The 22,421-nt window shown below is 43.0% G+C and overlaps 1 protein-coding gene and 1 pseudogene across 1 annotated transcript in view; one reads left to right on the forward strand and one right to left on the reverse strand.

Moving 5' to 3' along the window:
- LOC124721452 (monocarboxylate transporter 3-like) overlaps positions 1–22,421 on the forward strand; it is a 430,925-nt gene that overhangs the window by 25,920 nt on the left and 382,584 nt on the right. The window lies entirely within an intron of this gene.
- Positions 19,607–19,724, reverse strand: LOC124723303 (annotated as a pseudogene).

The following is a 22,421-nucleotide window of genomic DNA, read 5'->3' on the forward strand; positions in this document are numbered from 1 at the left end:
TTGATTTGTGCGATTTATCGTATACCCAAAATTTATCGGATTTCTTTTAGTGCCCATGTGGATGACCTCGCACTTTTCTTTGTTTAGTGCCAATTGCCACTTTTCGCACCGTACACACATTCTCTCTAGATCATTTTGTAATTGGAATTGATCGTCTGATGATTTTACTAGACGGTAAATTACAGCGTCATCTGTAAAGAATCTAAGGGGGCTGCTCAGATTACCACCTAGATGATTTACGTAAATCAGGAACAGCAGAGAGCCTATGACACTACCTTGCGGAACACCAGATAAATACCTTCGCGATGTTATCCAGTCCTTTTGAATACGACGACTTTAAACGTCTATCAAGCCACGGGAAGGAGGCTTCCCATCGACTGCAGGATTTTACTCCTTAAGTCCATCTTTATACAGATCGTTGAAGGACCTCGGCTGTTCAGTATAAAATGTCGAATCAAAACACTTTCAGCCACCTAAATTTCCACTTGTTATTTTATTTGAGCAACCAGTTTCGGCGTTACATTACGCCATCAGGCCCCATGACCGACATGTTGAAAGAATCCCATCTCTGATCCAATCAATATGAGGGCCAGCTTTCAGAGACTGCTATCGGTAGATTTCCATTCAAAACAAATAAGTAGGAAATACCAAACTTGCTACGTCTTACGTTTCTCCTTTCGTTTGACACTTCTTATTCGTTTTGATCAGAAATCTACGGATACCAGACTACACCAGAGGTGGGATTCTTCCTAAACGTCTGTCAGGGGCTAGAAGATTGTGTAATGTAGCCCTGAAAGAGGTTGCTTAAATAAAATAACTGGAAATTTAGACGGATGGACGTATTTTGACTCAATATTTAATAATTTTACTGTTTCCACAGTACTTATTCTTAGCACTCCTGATCTCACCTGACATCCAGCAGAAGATGTCATAACTTTTTGCAGGAAAAGCATTTATCAATACTCAATAGACAATATACCTCTAGAGGAACGACTTGTTCTCAGCCTTACTCAAGATTCGCAGCCCACAGACAGCCTGGTAGTAAGTAAAACAGTTTCTTGACACTGAATCTAATGAAACTGATACCGAAAAATCTGATCTATATTGCCGGTACAGTGAGACCCACATGCTCTTATAGGATTGCCGTCGTATTGTGGTATGCCGCCGCGCTTTCACAAACACTTCACTCCGTCTCTAAACCTACACACACTCCATGTCCTAACCAACGCAACATCAATCAACTCCTTCTCCCAGGCAATGAGATCTGCCGTGATGTTTATCACTCCTACCAACTTTCGTTCTTCCCTATCTATCCCACTCCACATCAGGACTTCTCTCTCCTTTTCCCTCTGCACCCACGCCTATCCGTTTCTTCCTATACTACTAAACTCTCAACACATCATTACTCCTGCTACCTCTGTCCTCCCCATCGTCTGTATTCCCACTATCTGCTTCATCTCATATCTATACTCTCCATAGTTTCCCAACCTAACAGACTCCTGTGCCTTTACCCACATCCGCCGAACCTCTGCGGAACATATCCTCTCCTCCCAGAATGCTTCTTGACCCAGTGCAGGTCGTTCAGATTTTCAGTAGATGCTCAGTGCTCCAGTGTCCTTTTATAGAAGAATTTCACCTCATTTCAACTATGTTTCTAAACTGTATATATTCTTCGTCCTTTTAGCTGAGCGTCATTAATCTTTCCAACATAAAACATAAACAGTCCTCATTTTTATTTTTCTATCGTCTTTTATATCTTTCTCTGAATAGCCTTGCCCAAAGAGCGGAGTACTGTAGCGCTGACAGACTACCCCCCTCCTCCCTCCCCCCCCCCCCGTCCATATTGGGCCCAGATGATGAAATAACAATAAAGAAAAAAGTGGGACAACCCTAAACCACTAAAACAGTCTCCATAAAAATTAAGTAAGAAACTAAAACGATATTGAGCTTTCCGTGTATTGCTGACAGATACAACGAGATCGTGGAAGACGTTGATTGTTTCGATCAACTAAAAGAGCGGTAGCCTACCGGTCGGCGTCACTGCATATGGTGAGAAAGGATTCTTTTACTTTTCAATCGATTTTCCAATGAGTCGTTGACGCTTTCACAATGTTTGTGCAAGCTGAGTGTAGAGCATCAATGTCGCCAAGATCTACACTGTTTACAGCTGCTACTTGTAGACAGGTGATTTATCGGTTCTCATCGCTGAAACATTTTTTCTAGAGAAACAAAAATTTTTAAAAAGCTGGTGTCTTCATGACTTTAAATATCTTGATATCGACAAAATCCCAAACATGTAATTTTCGTCCTTCCTTCTACATAAAATGAATCTCATAGAGATAATAATAAAATTATCTTCTTTTTACTACGAAATTCGATAGATTCCAGCGCACAAACGTTTAGGGACGTCCTAATACCGGATTCGATACCGTACTTGATATCGATATGAGCACCTAAATGTCCGCGCAGCTACCCCCGTCGTAGGTTCGAGTCCTCCCTCGGGCATGGGTGTGTATGTTATCCATAGCGTAAGTTACTTTAAGTTAGATTAAGTAGTGTGTAAGCTTAGGGACCGATGACCTAAGCAGTTTGGTCCTATAAGATCTTAACACTAATTTACAAATTTTAGCACCAAAATTATATCGATGCCTCCATGATACCGGAACAAATGTGTCGATACCTACAGTGTAGTAAATTATTTATTTTTTAATGTATTTCTAACATTTTCATCAACACAAAAAACTTATTCAATGCGAAATAATGAAATTATGCAATGTTTGCACTAACTGAATGGAGAATAAAATCAACTGACAACGAAAGAAATAAATGAAAAATACTATAAACACAAATAAAAATATAGGTCTCCGTTACACTTCACGTTATACATGGATGCCATAATTATAAACAATATTCAGAGGCACTGAACAAAAACGAATTCTCATCTGTAAGTCCCGTGTCTTCAACTTGCTAGAATTTCGAAATGGTGGTACTCCCTTTGAATTGAGCTGCCCTATGACCGATAGTGAAGAAGGGAGTTGTCTGCTGCATATACAAAGGCGGTTCCCAAATACCCACTCTTAGAAGGAAAACTTTCTTGAAAAATACAAAGCTAATAAATTATTAACGCCTTCCTTTAAGTCACATTTTAATACTCTAACCACTGTCAAGGCAGTGAGGAAAAAACTCAGTACTACTCGTATATGTTGGCGAAAACTGATGTGTTCATTATAAACTGCGCGTCGCACGTAATTTATATTTTTACACCTGTGTTTCTTTATTACATAGATACAACATACATTTCATTTCTCATTAAACTAGTAGTGATAGTCTCTTATTTGCTCCCACATCATACGATGCTTCTGATACTGATCTAATATTTCTTGCTGTATAAGGAAGTATTGAATACTTGGTGTCGTTGCTGATATTGCAGATATCGGAACGAGTATCGACACTTTAGCTTGTCAGTACTATCGGAATGTACCTGTACATGTGAGACAGCGAACGAGAACGAGAAGAGGCCGGGATCGCAGCTCCTGGGGTAAACATAGAAACCGTCCTGACGATCCGATTCACGACCGCACGCTAATCGCGTGACCGAAGGCTAAGATAGTTGTACGCGAGCTGCCTGCTGCCAGTGAACAAGTTCACCTTAACTGACCTCATACAGTTTCGGAGTCACACGGCAACAATTAACTAAAACTTCAACACACATACATCTTGCGTATTGTCCACGAGGAGAAAATCCGAGAAATCAGTGCCAATACAGAGGCTTACCGACAATCGTTCTTCCTACGCTGTATTCGCGAGAGGAACAGGGTAGGATGGATCAGATAGTGGTACCGAAAGTACCCTCCGCCACACACCATTAGCTGGCTTGCGGAGTAGGATGTAGATGCACATGTAGGTTATAAATAAATCTGAGAGTTTCAAAAACGAGACAGTGCTGGCTCATCGAGGACGCAGCACATAACATCAAGAAAAGGTGATAAGTTATTTCCGATAACTTCGCCTCATATGGACAAAGGCAAGAGGAAAGGAAGAGAAATGAGGCCTAAGGAAACAACGTTCTTGTCGTGATCGGGTTGTTTCCATTTTTGTAGAATATTTCGATGACGCATCCAGTCTTCTTCAGGCGTTGCACCACAACAGCTCGACTGTACACCCAGAAATAAACCATCAACGTTTCATATGAGGGTGTTGCTCAATGACTCCCATTTTCCATATCTACTAGTAAGATTACGTTAAATTCTGAAGCAGATAAGGTAATCAAGACTGAAACTTGCTATTCAAAACTTTGTCCTTAGCTAGAATTTACTGGACACAAGACGCTGCAGTCACGGACTGTGCGGCTGATCCCGGCGTAGGTTCGAGTCCTCCCTCGGGCATGAGGGTGTGTGGAGGAGGAGGAGGAGGAGGAGATTAGTGTTTAACGTCCCATCGACAACGAGGTCATTAGAGACGGAGCACAAGCTCGGGTTAGGGAAGGATGGGGAAGGAAATCGGCCGTGCCCTTTCAAAGGAACCATCCCGGCACTTGCCTGAAGTGATATAGGGAAATCACGGAAAACCTAAATCAGGATGGCCGGACGCGGGATTGAACCGTCGTCCTTCCGAATGCGAGTCCAGTGTGCTAACCACTGCGCCACCTCACTCGGTGTGGGTGTGTGTGTTTGTCCATAGGATAATTTAGGTTAAATAGTGTGTAAGCTTCGAGACTGATGACCTTAGCAGTTGAGTGTCAGATTTCACACACATTTGAACATTTTTGAATTGGACACAAGGGACCACATCAGGAAGAACAGAATGGACAATTAGGTCCTGGATACGCATGAGAAGAACCTAAGGACGCGGTAAAACGCCAGATAACATCTGCCAGAGCAGGCCTGAAGGGTCCAACGGTTCCTATCGACCGCCGTGTCACCCTCAGCCCATAGGCGTCTCTGGACGCAGATACGGAGGGGCATAAGGTCAGCACACCGGTCTCCCAGCCGTCGTCAGTTTTCGTGACAGGAGCGCTACTAACAATTAATTAGTTGTTCATTTGGCCTCACATGTGCTGAGTGCACCCCGCTTGCCAAAAGTCTCCTGACCGGGACGGTCACCCACCCAACTGCTGGCCAAGCCCTACAGCGCTTCACTTCATTGATCTGACGGGAACTGATGTTACCACTACAGTAACGCCGTTAGTCAATCAAACTAAGTCCATTTAAATTATTTTTCGCGTGTAATTGGTGAATATTGTATATAAGTCATTCAGTAAATGCTGTAATTATCAACTGCAATTAGCAATCAATTTATATCCACATTTCAGCTTAAGCAACATAGTTTATGGTTACTATATTACGGAAAAAGTTAATGTTAAGCACTTATTCAATTGCCCGAAAATGAGATTACCTTGTACTAAAGACTTGAATTAATAAAAAGAAATTAGACAAAAATACTTCAGTCGATAAGTGCCAAACTATAAATCGAAAGGTCTGGAGTTTCATTCTTGATCAGCCATAGGATTTTTATTCTGTTACATATCGCTTTTTTTCTCTCGAAATGCCAAGCTGTTCGGATCAACGTTAAACTCTAGGTCCCCCTATGACTGACTGCAGAAGTCAGATCATAAGTTAGAGGAAGAAAAATGCATTCCACCTCCATTAGCACCACTCCCAACAAAGCACAGTGGAGTTCAAACCAACCTTCGGGTTGAGGACCGTTTTACTTTACTATAGTCACTTACGGTGTGGTTTCTGTAGCAGGAATGATTACGATATGTACGGGAAGGCGGCCTGCAGCTTACGGAGATGGCGCCAGCAGATCTGCAAAGTTCCGTCGAAAAATGGCGAAAATGTTGTAGCAACTGGTCTCTCTTTGACATGTAGAACAATTTCAGATTCTTGGAGCAACCTCACTCAACTGTTTCTTGAAACTCAATCATGGTGCTTTATTCCTGGAAGGAGAGCTGTGGTTGCAAGTGTTGCGCAGTTTGATTCCGAGAACAATACTGGAAGCGACGTGACGTCTCCGAGCTAAGGCAACGTATTAAAACTTCAGTCTGCAGGCACAAATAAAATCGTGTTTGGAAGACCAGAATACAAGAGGTAGTACTATTGCTCATTTCACAGACGTGGACTCCCATAAGCAAACAATAACTGTGGTGCCTCGAGCTTGCTAACCGTTGGTTTCGTGGTGCTGACCGGAACTATGGATAAGATGCAAGAGATTGTCTGGAGGGCTTCTTGGGTTATCCTATTATCGTCTTCACTGTCGAGTATGACGCAGATTAAGAGATGATGATCTCGTTTTCGACGCTGCAATGGAAATGGAAATGAGCGTTTGGCGTCATTGGCCGGGAGGCCCCTTGCGGGGCAGACGCTACAATAAAACACAAACTGAAAAAAAATACTCAGGTTCTACTTAGTTAGTTACTTAAGATTTCAAGTTAGCAGGAAATCGAAAACTGGGAAGCAGGCTTCAGGCTGTTATCTTGTTTTCTACATCCCGCCTTATACAGAGAAAGACTGCAGACAGATGCCATTGCTAACGCAGCTGGTGTTACCATCATGTGCATCCATCTGGTAGATGACGCTGAAAGAAACGTGATACTGACAGGTTACTTTGGTTTTGTCAGCTATTTCTGTATATTGTGCTATATGGGTTTTAAGGAGATGGAAGAAGTGCAGTATTGTTTAGTAATATTCGTTTTTGTTCCTTGATGGGAAAGTGTGCGACGAGATAAATGCGAAATTGGACGTTGTTTTTGCTTATTGTTCGCCGTCAGTGACCCTAGTTAGATATTCGTTCACCGAATTTAAACGCAGCCCAATATTTCTTTGTGGTGAGGGTCGTCTCGGACGACCAACAGACAGAAAGAAGAAAGATGACCCGTCAACGACAAGGGCATTAGAGGCAGAGCACAAGCTCGGAATAATTAAGGATGAAAATAAAAATTGGGCATGCCCTTTTAAAGGAACAATCCCGGAATTAGCCTTAAGCGATGTAGGAAAATCACGGAAATCCTAAATCTGGATGGCTGGGTGGGGATGTAAAAAAATTTGTAAATTTTTGATAAGATCTTATGGGACCAAACTGCTCAGGTCATCAGTCCCTAAGCTTACACACTGCTTAATCTAACTTTAACTGACACTATGGAAAATGGACAACACACACATCCGTGCCCGAGGAAGGAGTCGAACCTCCGACGGGGGTAGCTACGCGAACTTTTAGGTGCTCATATCGATATCAAGTACTGTATCGAATCGGGTATTAGGACGTCCCTAAACGTTTGTGCGCTGGTATCTATCGAATTTCGTAGTCGAAAGAAGATAATTCTATTATTATCTCGATGAGATCCATTTCATGTAGAAGGAAGGACGAAAATTACATGTTTGGGATTTCGTCGATATCAAGATATTTAAAGTCATGAAGACACCAGCTTCTTAAAAATTTTTGTTTCACTAGGAAAAATGTTTCTGCGATGAGAACCGATAAATCACCTGTGATTCTTGAGTTTCTCCCGGCGTTTTTGACAATCAAAATATCCACGGGTGTACTGCCGGTCTACAGTGTCCAACGGGCACAATATTTCGGCGATCATACGTGTCGCCATCATCAGGTGAACTGACGGACGCGGGGCGCGGAGTGAGCGCGCCGCGGGAGGAGTAATGACAGAACTCTACTCTCACAGGGCCAGTGTTTTGTGTGTTCGCAGTAGCTCCTGGATTCAGTTCGCAGGGCCATTTGGTTGACGCAGTTATTAAGTTGTTTACTGGACTCTACTGCAAACCTGAGAAGGGCCAACGAGTTCCCCGGAATCGCGGATGCTTCGCATTCTTCACTTTTAGCAGCTGCAGCTGCAGAATCCACACTCACATTTGCCATTTGTAAGGCAGAGATAAAACACTGACATGCATCTCCCTCAGAGGAAAGAAAATATACCAAATATTCATTCGTGTTACCATAGGTGAGACGGAGTTGTGGACTCAAGACTTCGTAGTAACTTCGTTCCCGTAGGAATGTTAGTTTGTCTGTACGACTTTAACACACAATTTATTCTGATGTTCAACTTACGTGCAATCGATTTTATAACCATACAGTCTTATCGTCAGGCACTTACAGGAAACAAATCCGATGTATAATCATAGTCAAAGCACCTATCATGTTAAATACAAATAGTACTTAATAAGGAAAGATGTAAATAACTTATGGAATAAAGGAAACGAGGAACATTCACGGCATTATGACAGTTTCATGGTGCCCTATGGCTGGTAAAGCCATCTGCGGTGGCATCTACACTGAAATATTATAGAAACGCACATGTAGATCTACTATAGTCACGAATAACTGAAAGGATGCCATATATATGTCGTACCAAATTACCAGTATGTCCAGTTTGGCACTGATAACAGCGGCGATTTTTCGTCGCATGGAAGCATTGGGGCCTTGGTAAGTCGCTGGAGGGAGTTGGCACCACATCTGCACACACACACACACACACACACACACACACACACACACACACACACACACGTCACCTAATTCCCGTAAATTCCGGGGAGGGGCGATGAGCTCTGACGCCACGTTCAGTCACATTCCAGATGTGTACAATCGAGTTCAGATCTGGCGAGTTGGCAGCAAATCAATTGGGATTCGCCACTGCGTTCCTCGAACCACTCTGTCATATTCCTGGTCTTGTGACACGGCACATTATCTTGTTGAAAAATGCCATTGCCGTCAGGAAACATGATCGTCATGAAGGGATGTTAGTGGCCTGCAACCAGTGTACGATACTTCTTGACCGTCGTGGTACTTTGCACGAGCTCCACTGGACCCATAGATGCCCTCGTGAGTATTCCCAGATCATAATGGAGCCGCCGCCAGCTTGTCTCCGTCCCGCAGTACAGGTATGAAGGAGCTGTTCCCCGGGAAGACGACGGGTCCGTGCCTTCTCATCAGCACGATGAAGAACATATCGGGATTCTTCAGACCATGCAACGCTCTGTCACTGCACCAACGTCCTGAGCCGATGGTCACGTGCCCATTTCAGTCGTAGTTGCCGACGTCGTGGTGCTAACAACGGCACATGCATGGCTCGTCGCTTGTGGAGGCCCATCGTTAGGAGTGTTCGGTGCACTGTGACTTCAGACACACTTTTACTCTACCCAGAATTAAAATCTAATGTTAGTTCCACCTCAGTTGTGTCCTGTTTTTCCGGTCTGCCCAGTCTACGACGTCCGACATCTGTAATGAGGGGTGGCCACCTCACCCCACGACACCTGGATGTGGTTTCACCACTTGCTGAAGACACTCACCAGAGCACTCCTAGAATGCCCGACAAGTCATGCAGTTTCCGAAAGGGTAGTACCGGGCCTCCAGACCCTCGGCAACCTCAGATAGGTCGTGCGCCTTCCCCATTCGAGACACGGTCATGACGCTCACTGATTCTGCATGCATCGTGCGTCTGTCATTCCTCGTTAGGTGGCGCTACTATCGGTGGTGATCAGTGTATGTGGTAACGCACCGATATGAATGACACCCCTTTCCCAACACACCGTGCCAACGAAATACCTCTCAAAACACGCATTTTTGAGAGAATTCATTTCATGTTCACACCATCTTGAGATGTTTACATTTACTTACACGTCGTGAATTTTGTTTCTTGGCTTACGACATTTTACAATAGCTTGCTGAGAAACTTAAAAGCTTCCCTTGCAAAATTCTGTGACGCCATTAGTACAGAAATAATCTTCATGAGATGTAAACAAATGTAAACATCTGAAGATAGAATGCCAGCCATCCAGAGCAGCACTGCCCTGTATACATTTAGAATTCGGATGTTTGCTTTTAAAGTTCTGTCTCATATATTTACATTGACTAATGCAATATGGTGACTTAAACCATTTTAACCCTTCATTGTTGAAGATGGTCCAAGACCGAAACAGCTGATGGTTCAAATATGCAACTTACATATTATAAATTATTTTCAGTTTCAACAGTTGCATTGTTGTAATACATCCACAATGGGTAGAATTATTTATTAATGTTTACACGAGAAACAACACAAAAACAAAATACGGAAATGAGATAGGCAGTCCGAGACGGCAATTACTTGGGAGTAAATTTGCGATTTTTGGCCACCGATACATTATTCGACTGCTCGAAATTTAGTGTTTACACAGCCACAAACACTATCATCAACCAGTTCTTAAACTATTATTGTCCAAAAATAGTTTTGTAATAACTTTTGTAATAAATAGTAAAATGCTCATTCAATAATTACCATGCAAAATAACAATAACAATGTTCAATTATACGATGAAATATAGCGAACCAACTACATAGGTGTATTCTGATGGCCACGAGCTGCTGCGCACTGCTATACTGAGTTACTGATTTTTTCGTAGTGATGCCCAACAGTTGGCAGCACTTGCGCATGATGAAAAAGCTGAAATTCACAAATGTGTACCTCAGGTTTCCACTGGGAAAAATACTTCTGTTGCAGCTAAGATACAGTAACAGTTAATGTACACAACTATAGCCAGATGGTCTCAAAGGGATAATGTGTAGCTAAGTACTTACCAATCGCTGTAAAACAAGAAAATAGATTTATGTTACAGTTATAAATATGACGTTCACTGTGGTAAAGTGTAGAAGTTTATGAAAACGATGTGATCCCATACAGTACTATTGAATGACACATATCACTTGGTATGGAAGTGCTGCCTTGAGCAACTGTGGGAAAAGAAAGTTTTGCAATCACATGCTTCGTAGTACGTCGTGAAGGCCAAAACACGGAATCAGGTTTTATAATGGCTACTCCCTCTTGAGTATATTTGCCTCTGATATAAATTTCTAACATTATTTAATGTTGTCTACTCGTACTTATTTGTCACACTGAACGATTGGGGTGTCGTAGAACGTTGCAAACGGAAATAGTTTTTCGTAAGACGTTACTCTGTACAGAATAACAGTTAATAGATCTACCACTCGAAGGGCTATTAGTCCCTTACATGGTCTCAAGAAGAATTTCTGCAAATACAGTTGTCGGAAGGAGAAAACAAAACCGTACAAGGTACAAAAAATCCTTTGTGAGTTACACAGTAAGCATAAAATGTGCTTCAGTCTGTTAGTATTGCAAAAAGGATAATTTGAAATCATTAAAAGTATTCTTCCAAATTTTATCGTGCAGAAAAAAACTGGGAATGATAAACGTTTGGACATACAAACAATCTGCAGATAGTACTCAGTCAGCACTACACTGAATTCCAATTAATTGTAAACTCCCCCTCTCCGGTTTTGAAAATTTCAGGCGAGCAGGAGGGTGATTGCGGCCTGATAACGAATTCGTACCAACCGTGGCTCAGTTCCTTCACACTTACAGCGGACAGGCATCGAAGATGACCCGTTCTGTACTGTTGAATAAACCAAAAGTATATGTTTTCATGCAGTTCCTTCAAAGCATAGCACAGTCGCCTACTGCCTGAATTTGCGAAACTGAAGGTGCCCCTCCCAACAAGTGCTCCTGCTTTATGGCGTCGAGAAGATACTCAGATCGCCAAAGACCTCTGATTTTCTACGAGATAGTAACATGTTCTATGAATTTTTCTGTACTATCATTTGTTATGTAAACAGTTTAAACGCCAAGCGTATCTTCACCATCTCTGTTGAGTTATTTTTTACGCTCAATTTTTTCTGTAGTTGATATCATGTCAGGATTCCTTACCTATAGATATTGTCTATGTAGATACTATAAAATAAACTTAAATCTTCCTTAAACACTTCATGGAGGTTTTCATATTTGTGTCAAGCTACTGGCAATATGGGCTAATAAACACAAGCCAAACAGAAAAAGATAATATCCAAATTAGTGACTTTACCGTGTGGTCAACGTTCCGATATGTTGGTGTCTTTGTTTTAAGTATGTTTTTTCATTACTGTACAGGAGGAAAAAGCAAACATACGACACAAAGGAGGTGACTCTTCTTGGACTCGAGTCAGATGTGCGCTTTGAACACCGCAGCCAAGTTCCCCCACGAATTTACCATCACTGCCATGCCCTGAAAGAGACTTTTCTCACTGAGTTCGCGCCGGAAGCAAAACTCGCTTCTCGGTCCCAGGCTTTGTGCCCTTCCGACAATCGTTTTCGACTGACGAGGTTTCTAGAAATACGAACGCTGAAATTAGACTTTGGCCACGTTTCAGGATTTACGCAAAGTGGGACCCGAAGTTTCACGGGAAGGCGATCGTTACCCTCTCTACGGAAGCTGCTGGCGTCTGTGGCCTTCCAGACAGGTGGCACTCGGCACTCCATAAAACCGTCGGATCTCTGCTGGGTCCATTTCAATTTGCAGTTTCGAATTTTTGAGTTACTCAATCAGCAATAAAGTCTCAGTCGTAAATTCTGGAGAAAGTAAGTTTTGCACTTTCCCTGGTCTTGTTAGTTGAGAAACTTTTCATCGCGTGTCCGCAAATGAGCTAGCTTTTTATGGCAAAGAGATTTGCCCAGCTCTTTTCCTTCTGAGAAACACAAGCACACACCCGCACCCCCCCCCCCCCCCCCCCCCACACACACACACACACACACACACACACAATAAATTTAATTTGCTTTACTTTGCATATTTTACTGCACCCGTTCGTAAGTTCAAAACAAGTAGTCCATCCCTGTCATTGATTCTCAGCGTGACAAATAATGACGAATTCACGACATTAACGACGACCATGCTAACCATAGGTACGAATTTACTAAGCACACGTACAGACACGGCTGACGGGATGTGTCACCCTGTTTAGTAAACAAGCCCTATATGAGTACTAGTTGCGAGACACGTTAATATGTTGCCTAACTCTTTTTCAAGAACAAACATACTGCTTCTCTCATTATACATGTCCCGTAACCACTACGACAATAAAATCAGAACACGTCGATTCATGCAGGAAGTAAAGTCGACCTTTATTGCTGGGCAACAGCCGCTAATGGAACTGTAAGGAGGGAAAACACACCATGTACCCTCCTCCACACACAGCAGTGAGGCTTATAGAGTTCGGATTCGGGTATAGAAACGCTGCCTCGAGAGAAAATGCATGCTGTGAGAATAACGAACATATGAACTGTTATCGTTCTCTCGTACTTTGCTTCGATTTGGTCAACCTCTGACATGTACAGAAAGGGCGTAATAAACCAGACATGGAAAATATTTATGACTGACGCAGAATTAATCCTTGTTAAGGAATATCAGAACTACCCATCACAGAGCATGCTGCAAACCGTAATTCTGAAATACCAATCGGTTGCTACCACATAAGTGCACACGCGCATCCCTCGCATGCTCCGTCCCGAGTATTTCGCTGTGCTGTGACGTTTGAGTGAGTGAGAGGAGCAGGCGAGCAAGCGTGTTTAGTGACCAGCTGAATGCAACCATGTTAAAACCGCGCGAGTTCGTCGTGTGCGGAACTCATTGCGAAAGAGATGGAAGTGTTTGGCGAAATTGCAAGCGAAGTTAGCAGTGTTGTTGGCCAAACTTTGTCCTCTTCGAGAGGAGATCACATTGCCCGTCGGCTACAGACGGAAGCAACTGCCGAGAGCGACGACTCTGTCTCTGTGGACTTTGATTACAAGAGTCACGCGCCATTCATCAACTTCCTCTGCGTCATATCTCTGGAACACGAGTGTCACCTGTCTGTATGCCTGCAAACCAGCAGATACATAACCAACTGAGAACCCTGCCCTCCTGATTATCTGTAAGAAGACCGGGACTATACTTACGGATTACTTTTCAAATTACCTTATTTTCCGCGGGCGCTTCCCGACATTTAATATGGGTATTTATCGGAACTCATGTTGTACCACCAGCGAACGTTACGAAAAACCTTCGTTATTGCTAATTAAATGAAGCAGGCAAAAAGGAATACAAACGTCTCAAAAATGAGATCGACAGGAAGTGCAAAATAGCTAAGCAGGGATGGCTGGAGGACAAATGTAAGGATGTAGAGCTTTGTCTCACTAGAGGTAAGATAGATACTGCCTACAGGAAAATTAAAGAGACCTTTGGAGAGAAGAGAACCACTTGTATGAATATCAAGAACTCAGATGGCAACCCAGTTCTAAGCAAAGAAGGGAAGGCAGAAAGGTGGAAGGAGTATATAGAGGGTTTATACAAGGGCGATGTGCTTGAGGACAATATTATGGAAATGGAAGAGGATGTAGATGAAGACGAAATGGGAGATAAGATACTGCGTGAAGAGTTTGACAGAGCACTGAAAGACCTGAGTCGAAACAAGGCCCCGGGAGTAGACAACATTCCATTAGAACTACTGATGGACTTGGGAGAGCCAGTCATGACAAAACTCTACCATATGGTGAGCAAGATGTATGAGACAGGCGAAATACCCTCAGACTTCAAGAAGAATATAATAATTCCAATCCCAAAGAAAGCAGGAGTTGACAGATGTGAAAATTACCGAACTATCAGTTTAATAAGTCACAGCTGCAAAATACTAACGCGAATTCTTTACAGACGAATGGAAAAACTGGTAGAAGCGGACCTCGGGGAAGATCAGTTTGTATTCCGTAGAAATGTTGGAACACGTGAGGCAATACTAACATGTTTTGAGGCATCAAGGGATCACAAATTTAGCATTGGAGGGCAGCGTGGAGGGTAAAAATCGTAGAGGGAGACCAAGAGATGAATACACTAAGCAGATTCAGAAGGATGTAGGTTGCAGTAGGTGCTGGGAGATGAAGCTTGCACAGGATAGAGCAGCATGGAGGGCTGCATCAAACCAGTCTCAGGACTGAAGACCACAACAACAACAACATTGCTAATAGTTTCGACTGTACAAGTTAGCATCAAAACAGGCAGTTTTTCAATCACAGTATTTGTGTGACTACATATATGACTTTCAGTGACACTCTGCATTACGTGAAAAGTTGTCAATAGTAAAACAGTATAACTTAACTTCTGAATATATAAATTGACATCCACGCACTGCAAACCACTTTAAAATGCATGGTAGAGAGTACTTACCCTTCTACCACATATTAGGGTTTCTTCCTGTTCCATTCGCATATGGAGCGCCAGAAGAATAACTGCCTAAATATCTCCGCTAGTCTTGTAACTAGCCGAATATCATCTTTACTATCACTACATGAGTGAAACGTAGTAGGCTTTAGCATATTCCAAGACTCCTCACTTAATATTGACTCTGGGAACTTTGTAATTAGACTTTCGCGGCGTATTGAGCTTCTGTAAGACGTATTTATTTTTATAACGTCTGTTCCTTCAGACATGCATGCATGTAATAATAAATATTACAGCCGAGACGAGTAAAACGATGATTATGCTAACGTTGAACACGGTTGTCTCATTAACCCTGTTGCGGGAATCCAGGTAAGCTGCGAGAAATGGGGGCGTAGACACTGTGGCATAAGGATGTTTGGATCAGTCCTGGAAGTGTGCACGAGCGGGATTAGCCGAGCGGTCTGGGGCGCTGTAGTCACAGGCTGCGCGGCTGCTCCCGGCGGAGGTTCGAGTTTTCCCTCGGGCATGTGTGTGTGTGTGTGTGTGTGTGTGTGTGTGTGTGTGTGTGTGTGTGTGTGTTTATCCTTAGGATAATTTAGGTTACGTAGTGTGTAAGCTTAGGGACTGATGACCTTAGCAGTTAAGTCCCGTAAGATTTCACATACATTTGAACATTTTTTTGAAGTGTGCACGGATAGCCGATGGTTAAGCCGACCGCTCGCGATAAGTGGGAAACTGGGGTTCGAGTCCAGGCCCGGCACAAATTTTCATGTGTTACCCAGAGATATGATTTCCACGCTTAATGTCAACAATGTTCGGAACTGCGATAAAATTTCGTAACCTGTGAGACGTTCAAACTTCTACCAATTAAGATTTTTCATCATATCCATGAAGCTCTTCAGTGGGTAAAATAAACCTGTGACTAGTCATGCTGCCCCTCCAATTCGTACGAGTTCTAAACACTCGAGCAATATTCTACGACGGGTACCATGAGTGTTTAGCAAGAAATCTTTGTAAACAGACAGCATTCCTCCAGTTTCTTACCAACGAAGCGACGTCAGCGATCAGCTTTAACTACTTTTCAGCTCTTGTGATCATTCCATTACATATTCCCACAAACTGTCACACCCAACTTATAAAGCGTTAGAACACGTAGCTTTTAGATGTGCGAACGACTCAGTCATAGTTCACTCATCAAATAGATACGTTTTCTGTCACTTTACAAATATTCAGAACTTGGTGAAGTTATATTGTTGTATTATTGATGACAATGGATCTTCTGAACAATGTTTAGATTTTATATATCAGTTTACAACGTTCGGTTCACGTTTTGATGTTGTGTAGAATGTTGTTGAAAGTCTTAACATCATGTGTGTATCCTCCATGCCCCCTCCCAACATTGTAAATTAAGAACCTTCCGTTCTTGATAATAATTTCTGGTATTCGAATCTGTCAGCAATGGTTCAAATGGCTCTGAGCACTGAGCACTGCTGTGGTCATCAGTCCCCTAGAACTTAGAACTACTTAAACCTAACTAACCTAAGGACATCACACACATCCATGCCCGAGGCAGGATTCGAACCTGCGACCGCAGCGGTCGCGCGGTTCCAGACTGTAGCGCTTAGAACCGCTCGGCCACTCCGGCCGGCTCTGTCAGCAATGATAAACGTTTTTTTCATAGCAGCTGATGTTGGTAAAATACGATTTTATATAAGAACAAACGGTGATGGAACTTAGAAGCATGAAATCTAAATGAGATGATATCTTACGATGTAAGAAACTGCGACAGAATGAGTGTTGCCTTTATTTATGTAATTAGTGTGATAAAGTGTTGTGAAACTGGAAAAAGATTTAAGGAGTGAGCAAAGTCTTACAAACTTGCTAGCGGCAATTTGTTTGCTTATCGTGATTTGCGACGTGAGATAAGACGCATCATAGGTGGCTATACGCTTCCGCGTAAAAGTATTGACCTACGTCGCCTCAGTTGTTTCGCTTGAACCTTGAGGCTGCACGGTAAACAAACACGCAACGTCAGACGTAAACGTGGACGGAAGCAGAAAAGGCCTGGACGTGTGCCATGCTCTGTCGCATAGGAACCATTCTGCTTGCAATACACGCGCTACGTGGAGGGAGTAGAGTCGTAGACCATCGGCATCCATCTCCTTTCCGAGCATCAAAATAAGCGTGGCAAACATGTACGTCTGATCACTTGGTGGTGTGGAAGAAGTATCGTCTTGTATCGTGGGCATCCCTGGCTGTCAATTGCACTGCAGATTTCCTATCGTGTACCTCAGTCATCCGAATTTAATAATATGGTAGTTCAAGAAATCTTCTGGAGCTTCCATCTAGATGGCTGCGTCGAAATTCCGCAACGTTTCGATGAATGTCACCTTCAATGCAGCAGCTCGAATGGAAGCCCGAGAAGATTACGTCAGTATTATTCGCCGCGAAAGTCAACGCTCTCATATAAAGTCACATCTCTTTACTAAATCCCAGGGGCCATCCTTTCTCCTGCAAAAATATAAAAGCATTACTTCGTTCTTGGCTGAGAAATTCACTAGAAGTTCAGTAGGATAAGTCGAGAAGATATTCTTTGTTTACAGCCACTGGACAACTTTGCGGACTACGAATGGTGTGTCTTAGCTGTAATTTTCCATTTTATGATAGAGTCTTGTGGTCGTGTGACAATGACAGAGAGAAATTAATCTCGATGCCGCACATACACTGCTCCTCTTGAACGGTACCAAGGGCAGCCTGACGAACAGAGTATCAACGAAAGTGTTACAAGCTCTCAGCACTTTGGACGTTACACAGACGTTTGTGATTTAATCTAAGGCATTATCGCATAATACGATGATGTGGAGTTTTTCAAGCTGAGCTGAATTCACTGACCTGAAATGAAGAGAGGTAAAGGAGATGATATTGAAGATGCAATGACATGACACGATATCAGTGATGCAGCGCTCAAAATTACCGAAATCTAATGTGATGAATAAGTCGTGAATGATGAAAACCTGTGGGACACCACAGATTTCCTGCAGTTTGCGAACAGTCGCCTTAACGATTAGGCTCTACGAATATGTCTCCAGGCTCGATCCGAATTACCATTGCCACTGTTCCTTTCTATTATTTTCTAGAAACAAACATAGAAGGTTCTCTGTACTGGAGTAGGACCACGAGAAAAACGGATATGATGGGCGATCCCAGCTTACCCTAACGAAAAAAGTATACAGACACCCCTCTGTAATGCACGATTGGCCACTGTATGTCACGAAAGGTGGACCCACAAGTATAAAAGGAGGCGGGGTCAGGGGAGCGAGTGACTTCGAATGTGGACTGGTCACTTTTGGCACCGGAAAATAAATCTATCAGGGGCGCTTCAGCTTTTCTAAAGGTTTCCAAGTCGACTCCTTGTGATATGACTGAAGTGGAACTAGGCAGACGTCATACACTGACCGACAGGGACCGTCGAGCATAGCTGAGGGCGGTTGTAAAAATACAGCGGAAGAAATCAACTGCTACTAGCAGTCCAGCCAACACGATGACTTGAAAAGAATGGGGTACAATGGTCGAACAGCTCCTCATAACCCACACATTTCTGTAGTCAGTGTTAAGGGACACTTACGGGACGCCCCAAGACAGTGGATGACTCGAAACGAGTGTTTTAGAGTGACAAATCACGCTATATTCTGTGGCAATCACATGGAAGGGTCTGGGTTTGGCGGATACCTGGAGAATGTTACCTGCCATCACGTGCAGTGCCAAAAATGTGATAAGGGCAGGTGGAGTTATGATATGATTGCATCTTTTTTTATTAGGATGTGGTCCCTTATTGCGCTTAAGAAAACAAATGTGAAAGGATATGCACAAATTTTACAGCATCGTGTACTGCATGTAACACAAGAACAGTTCGGAGCAGTATCTGTGAGGGAATGATTTGCGGACAATATCGTTATTGAAATGGACTGGCTTGTCAGGATTCCCTACCTCAACCTAATGGAACAGCTTTAAGATGAGTAACAACGTCCACTTCGCTCCAGACCCAGCGTCCAACATAATTACTTTTGTAGTTTCGGCTCTTGGGGAAGAATGGGCTGCCGTTCCTCCACAGACATTCAGACGTCTTATTGAAAGTGTCCCCAACAGAGTTCAAGCCGTCATTAAGGTGAAGGTTTCATTAAGGCGAAGGATCGATTCACACTGCATCAATGCCCATTAATAAATGTCTTGACACAAATGAATTGAATCCTCTGCCATGAAATTGATGGAAGCAATGGAAATGAAACAAATGAAGATTCAAGTTCACTGAAAGGGTATCAGTCTCAAACTGGCACATTTTCCTTGCTGTAGAAATATTCAAGTGATTTCCCACCAGCAGCACTCTCCAAAATATAAAGCACTCCGTCTTCAGGCCACAAGTGGCCCATCGGGACCATCCCACCGCCGTGTCATCCTCAAACAAGGATGCGGATAGGAGGGGCGTGTGGTCAGCACACCGCTCTCCCGGTCGTTACGATGGTTTTATTTGACCGGAGCCTCTACTATTCGGTCGAGTAGCTCCTCTATTGGCATCACGAGGCTGAGTGCACCCCGAAAAATGGCAACAGCACATGGCGGCCCGGATGGTCACCCATCCAAGTGCCGGCCACGCCCGACAGTGCTTAACTTCGGTGATCTGACGGGAACCGGTGTATCCACTGCGGCAAGACCGTTGCCTCCAAAGTGTAGGTGATGAAAAATTTTTCCGCCATCATTTTTGCTCTTCCCACTTTATAACCTGCCTGCGGATGGCCGGTACAAAATAATATAGGCTCCTGAGACGAAAATTTAAAAGATAATTGCGAAATGGAACTAAATGTGACAACATCTCAACAGCTGAACAGCATCTGTGCAGTGTCATCATACGCGTTTCGATTATTTTGGGCAGAAGGGTTCTGGCATCGCCCTAATGCTGCAAGATATACAGTGTTCATTCCTTTACTATGGACATAACGAACCACATTATAAAGTCCGACGACACTTAGAGTGTGATTACAGCGTCATAGCGATGTTTCAGTTGCTGAGGGCGTGATGCAGAATAGTTACAACTTTCCGCGTTGACGATCTCATCTAATTACCGTATTGTTGCACAAATCCATTCATAAACGGGGTTAGTTACATGTAGGGTTCTATGTTTATCTTTCATTACAGTAATTAATTGAAAACAGCGAACGCAGGTACAGAATGATTTTATAAACATAATGGAAATCCAGCGAATGTGAATAGAAAATGATCTGTGTATGTACATAGCTTGCGTGGCAGCTTTCCTTTTCACCGAGCGTAAATAATTGTGGAAATACCAGCCTTTAAGGAACTTCACGCCTCCATTGCCGTGTCACTAATAGGCTCCAACACGGTGCTACTTGAGCTGGAGTCAGCCAGTACGAATTCTGGAGGTAGAAGACTGCTTCACAACCAGAACGTGGTCGGCACGCATTGACCACTAGGCTGTAAGCCAGTGTCCGCTGTCTTCACTAACTGCCAGATGTGGACGTGATCCTCTTTAGAAGAATCATGTTTTATCTACACAAAATTCACTTACAGGTAGCGGTAAACCAACTCCAGTGGGACCGTCTCAACAAAGCAATACTGTGTCCCCATCCTGATCTTGACTTTCAATCACTTCAGGATTTCTGATCCGACAAATTGCTGTGCTTGAGCATAAAACATATTTAATAATTCTACAACAGACATGTCAACGATATTGCTGCGGAAGATCGAAAACAGCCTCAGATTCTTCAAAAAACCTTTTATGTCATTGCCATTACCAGTTTCAGGCAACTACGCCAATTTGCAAACGATTACATTTGTGGATGATTTCTATGGAAATTGCGCCCAATGGCTTTATGATGTTTTTAATTACTTTCCGCATTACCCAGCCTGCATTGCGACCGTAGGTCAAATGCCGGCTTATGAAAGAGTAATTCTTTTTAAATAAACTTGTTAACCATAACAAGCGTCTTCCGTGTACGTATGTTTGAGCGCTACCACGGAATTCCTAAAGGCAGCCACCATGCACACGCTCTGTATTCGAATGTGGCACATGAATAACATTTAATACTACTCTTAACAGTGTCAGTTACATGACATTAGGCATTTCCTGAGGTATCGCAAAAATATATACGCCTAAAGTAGGGCAATATATCGATCATTGGAGCATACATTAAGTCACGATTTATTGCATTGATCATGTAATAAACACAGTTTAAGCGATCTGAATACGGGCATAGTTCCCTTAAAACTGTAAAAACCACGAATTAAAGTTTTTTAAAGTTTATGTGGCTAATTGTGGTCTCCCCCAGCAGGCAAATCGTCGCTGATGCAGAGTGAAACGATTTTGCTCAAAAGAGGAAGATAGCTGGGAAGTGACGTTAGTGGAGAACTACGCCAAACAGCCTTAAGATTGATACCTGAACAGAAATGAGAGAGTACGTTTTTTCCTCAGTGCACGTTTGGAAAGCAAGGGGTTTCAGGAAGTTGCGAAACTTCTGCAACAAACACGAATTCAGTGTTTTCTCATAAAGTAAACGTGCCCCTGTACAACAATACATTTTCCTATCTTTCGCCATATCGTATATACGTCAGCTGTTTCCTTCACTAGTAGAATCCGCAAGTTCTCTTTTCGTAAATACGTAGACGCCAACACAATCATGTCCTTTTTACAAACTCGTTTCAGACAGGAAGATCACACTGTAGCACCTCCCTTAAATCTCTGCACGAACGACTAAATGACATATCGGAACAAGTGTCCGTGGGATAGAAAAGCAATTAAAGTCGCTTAGCAGAAGAGAAGGCAACTAGACCTACACTGAGTATGTGTAAGGTCGCTTTTGGAGCGAAGAGCACATAATGATTGGGAAAAAAGTTCAGGTTGTTCTCCTTTCCAAGAAGGTTCATCGAACAGACGCACAAACTATAGGCCTGGAACACGATTTGTGCTCGCGTATTGTGACATCTCTGAACACCGGAAATCTCCTCTGCAGGAACCAACATGAGTACCGAAAGCGACGACCGTGCGGAAACCAGCTCGCAAAATTCGTCCACAAGACCCAGAAAGCAGTAGACGGAGGCACCCAGGTAGACGCCATTTTCTTTGACCTCCGGAAGGAATTCGATACAGTTCCACACTGCTGCCTAATGAACAAAATACGAGGGTACCGAATATTAAAACAACTGTCACTGGACTGAAGAGTTTCTAGCAAACACAAAACAGCACGTCATTCACAACGGAGAGAAGTCTTCGTAACTTCGAGCCTTCCTCGCGGAAGTGTTATAGGACAATTACTTTTCATTTTTATATTAATGACCTAGTAGAGATTTAGGAAGTTCCATGAGGCTTTTCGCGGATGACACTGTTGTACACAGAGACGTCGC

The sequence above is a fragment of the Schistocerca piceifrons genome, chromosome X (genome assembly GCF_021461385.2).
Source record: "Schistocerca piceifrons isolate TAMUIC-IGC-003096 chromosome X, iqSchPice1.1, whole genome shotgun sequence".
Lineage (NCBI taxonomy): Eukaryota > Metazoa > Arthropoda > Insecta > Orthoptera > Acrididae > Schistocerca > Schistocerca piceifrons.